General features: G+C 36.7%; 1 pseudogene; it reads right to left on the reverse strand.

Moving 5' to 3' along the window:
- Positions 1 to 510: 510 nt before the first annotated feature.
- On the reverse strand, positions 511 to 2318 carry LOC110264632 (putative formin-like protein 15b; annotated as a pseudogene).
- Between the last annotated feature and the right edge of the window lie 2206 nt (positions 2319 to 4524).

Raw genomic sequence — 4524 nt, forward strand, 5'->3', positions numbered from 1 at the left:
TAAAAAATCAAACTCAAAACTATCAATGACTGATATCATTAATTCACATCTGCCTTCTTTATTCTTTACTAAATGCTGGCCACACTTGCAAAGATATATATGAACATGGTAATCAAATCACACAAGTCAGAATCGAGAATTGCACCATCCAAACTATCTATGCTAGCCAATGTTCTATATCCACTAATTTTTGTTTTTTCAAAATTTCAATAAATTTTGCTTTGGAGATATGAAAGTTAAGAGTTCACCTTAATAATGTCATCCAAATCAATCCAGGAAAACCTATACAAAAAGAAAGAAAAATAACTTAATTATGGCGCCTTTCTAAAATTAAGACGCAGCTGGGAACCAATCAATAACAGCTAGAAGATGCGGGACATACTATTGTTTTCCAGAGCCTATAGGTCCACCAGCAAGTAATCATTTCATGATGGACTTTGTTCATCAAACACTTGTGTTTCACTGGTGCCTGAACAGTGAAAAGAAGTGAAAGACATTTTATATCTAAAATCATGCATACTTCTCTATCATTTCAAGTGATTCTAAAGAGTGCATCAAACAGTTAACAATCAATAAGCAAGAAAATAATCGACCAGTAGAGAAGAAGATTTGGCATATGAACATACCATAGTAACCAACAGCTGTTGCACTAACGAAAACTTTTGGTCGAATATCCTCTGGTGCACTGTTTATCAATTCTACAACCTTTGCTATTAAATGGATAGGTCAGAGGAAGAATAAGCAATTTCTTGTAAGTAAAACTTGCTTAACTTAATGCACATATTGAAAACAAGGAGAGTACATTTGATCTTGAGAAACACATTGATGCATATCTACTAGTCAGGTACCTGATTTTCAGTCTATTTTCAATTTCAATTTATCGATTGTATCTTTAGTGTTTTTACCAATGCATAGTAGTGTTTCACAAATCCAAATTTAGAATTCAAAGATAAAAAAAACATAAGTTATAAACCATAAGATAAAGAGCTATAATTTAAAAAATCACATTACCCTGGCAGCTAGACAAAAATCCCCTACCTCCCACAACGCCAAAATCAGAACTGTTGCCACAAAGTTTCCCTATTCTCTTCACATTTGAAAAGTTGAACTCTCCTACACAAGCCAATCTTGAATTATTACTCCTCCAACTACTACTACTACATGCAGCAGCAACATATAGAACATGATTATGAACAAGAGGGAGAGTTAACTTTTATACTCAATGAAATAGAACACACAGATGCTAATGTTTTGAAACTTTTAAATAATTATTATTTTTTTAATTCATGTAGTAGCATTGATCAGTAGTAGCATACTTCTAAAGTGTAAGTTAACTCTTAATTCATGTGACACACATATCATTGCAAGAAGTCAGAGGAGGAGATATGTGCTCAGTTTTACAGGGGAACAAAGTGAAACAGAACCAATAAACCAACCAAACTAGCAATTAGCAGTTGAATAATTTTCTTTTTCCAACCAAGCATAAATCATCACCTTAGTCACAGCTTCCATGCTTACAAGGTCTAAGTGGAAGTCAAGCAGTCCAGGCGACCTATCAGCTAGAACCTAGAGCCAAAATAGCAAAATGGAAAGAAGGTAAGTGATCAAATGATATATTCCTTTAGTGCAATTGTTATTATACCTTGCAAAGATAGTGCATCAGTGTCATCTTATTGTTAGAAGCACGAGTGTCAGTAAGCTTTAAAAGACTATCCAACTTGAAGTCTTGAATCCAATTGTGGATCCTGCATAAATTAAATAAATAAATAGTAGTCCATAAACTGTAAGTTTACGTTAGACAAGATCTAACAGAATCAAATTAAATTTTAACTGCTGAAAAATTAAGAAGGGCCTGTGATTATCCAAACATAGAAAATTGAGAGAGCTAGAACAATGTCCTAGAGAATGATAAGGACATTAACATTTAAAGGAAAAAAGTACATACCTCTAGCTGTTCCTTGATTTAATGTATTACCCAAAAAGAATTTTCTTCATGATCTTCAGCTTGACAGACTTTCGGACCTATTCCCAAGAGAAAATGCATGAGGTCAAAGAAATGCCAATAACACAGTTTGTTAGTTTCATGCACAATGTACCTCTTCACAAGCAGAGTTCACAGCTTATAAACTCTTCTTAAATTCTGTAACCTGCAAAAAGAAGAAAGCATAACTGAGTCAAAAGTTCAATTCCACAAAACATAAAGAAAAATATAGCAAGCACCACCATACCTGAGACAGAAATTGAATCTTGAAAGAGAATACTCTTAACTTTGACTCTACTCGTGGCACCTTCATTAGCTCTAAAAAATAATGAAACATGACCAAATATACAAGGATATGATTATAGAGAAAAGAGAAAACAAAGAAATCTAATACCAAGAACAGAAAATCTATAACTCCAGCACAAAATCCATAAGACAATCAAGGACAACATCTGAATAACTATCAAGGACAATCTATAACTTTCAAGGACAACCTATAACTTTCTTAGTAACAATCATCTGAATAACTATCAAGGACAACATCATGTACATCATCAAGACACTTCTGAGCAATCTCCATGCACTTCTCAAACAAGTCTTTATATAGATAAACAAAAATCAATACACTCAAATAAAGCATCAATACCTTTATATAGATATTTTACCTCTTAAGAGTTATAAGCTGATATAGTTAGGTGAGTGTAGTAATTAACTACCACTTTTCAACAAAACCAGCAACTTCTGCTAATTACTTTCCACTAAGATTACTAGGAACGTAGAACTATATATAATATTAGCTGCTAAATAAGGAGGTTTTGGTGAAATGCACAATAGGATAATACTATTCATTCATATTCATTAGTCAATATCATGTCTTAATCCTTAAACTATTAACTAAAACACAAGATAGAGCCTCCTTAATCTTTTTTACTATTAAGGAGGCAACACAAAACAGAATCATAACAAAATAAAAAGAGCAAGCTGATGCATTAAAGGCTGTGATGTAAAGAAGGAAAGTAATCTGGATTTTAAATATATATATGCCTTTGCCTCAGTCTCTTTCATGTTAAAAGCCTTAGTCAGCTCCAAAATATCTCTAAATAAGACTGATTAAGCATGAAAATGGCAAGTATCAATAGATTATAAACCATGGCAGTTTGTCAAAACATTGAATATCAAAAAGGAAATGGGATTCACAAGTTATAATGCAGTCAGGACATAAAATAAAACAAAAAAAATCAACATAAAACTTAATTAGTGATGATGTCTTGGCATAATTAGAAATCAACCATATATCTTGGCAGCTTCCACGATGATTCTGGGCAGCTCCAGTGATGGTGGAAGACCTTCAGCAGCAGCCAAACAGAAACGTTGGTTTCCACAGCAGTAATGACAGTTACAGTAGCACAAGGAATCCGAACTCAACGAACTCAAGGGCAGAAACAGCTTAGGGCAGTGGACGTTGAATATGATTAGGACGGCAACAAGGCAGTAGCAACTCACCCCCGCTAGTGGCTCCAATCGCAGCAACTCCAAATCGACGGCAGCAGCGGCTTGAACGGCAGCGGCTTGAACGGCAGCGGCGACGGAAGCTCAGTGACAGTCGTGGCTCCAGCGACAAGCCCTTGTAGCGGTGGCGACAGATCGACGGCTCAGGGTGAGGGAAGCTCGACGGTGCACAGCGACACGAGCACGACAGCGGCTCCTCACAGCTTCTTGGGTGGTGACGGTAACGAGCCTGGCTTCGACGGCAGCGATCGTCGGTAGCTCCTCTCGAATCTGTCTCTCTCTCTCTCTCATGTGCGACACGATGGCGGCATTCGACGCCAGGGAGGACCACTTTCCGCAACTCTGAAGGTGGCAATAGCTGCAGCGGCGCTGCGGTGGTGACGGCTGGACAGGCCTTTCCTCTCTTCTCTTCTTCTCCCGATCCCTCTTCTCTCTACAGTGGCTGCTTTTGTTTGTTACATTGAAGGAGGGTGAGGTTGCGGCTGTTAGGGTTAGGAATTGGGGAAATTAGGATTTTCTGAGTTAATTTGGGATTTTGAGATTTAGGGTTAGAAATTAGGGATGTTACAGTGAGTGGTGATGGCGCAGAGTCTTCTCTGGGTTGGGGGTGGCGCGAAGAAGGAAAAAGTCAAAGTGGGGTTTTATGTTTTCATTTTATTTGGCTAAGTGTTTATATGTGTATCATTTGTTAAAAATTGAACAAAAAATTACTAAAGTGTTGGATATTTGACCTGAGATACATTAGGCAACACTTTTAAAGCGCACCTGAAACTTGACAAATAGGTTACTCTTTGAAAGTGTATTCTTTGGTGTAAAAAGTGAACCCATAGCTCTTAAGATAAGGCTACACTTTATAAGTGATATTTATAATACCTAAGGCTACACTTTTCAAGTGATGTCACAAATGTGTTTCCTATTCTCCTACAAAAAGGAAACACGGGGAAAAGCGTAGCCTATTCCTAGAATAGGCTACGCTTTTCAAATGTAGCCTAAAAAAAGTGTGGCTGAATGGGTGTTTTTCTTGTAGTGTGATA

The sequence above is a fragment of the Arachis ipaensis genome, chromosome B7, assembly GCF_059453495.1.
Source record: "Arachis ipaensis isolate K30076 ecotype BB chromosome B7, ASM5945349v1, whole genome shotgun sequence".
Lineage (NCBI taxonomy): Eukaryota > Viridiplantae > Streptophyta > Magnoliopsida > Fabales > Fabaceae > Arachis > Arachis ipaensis.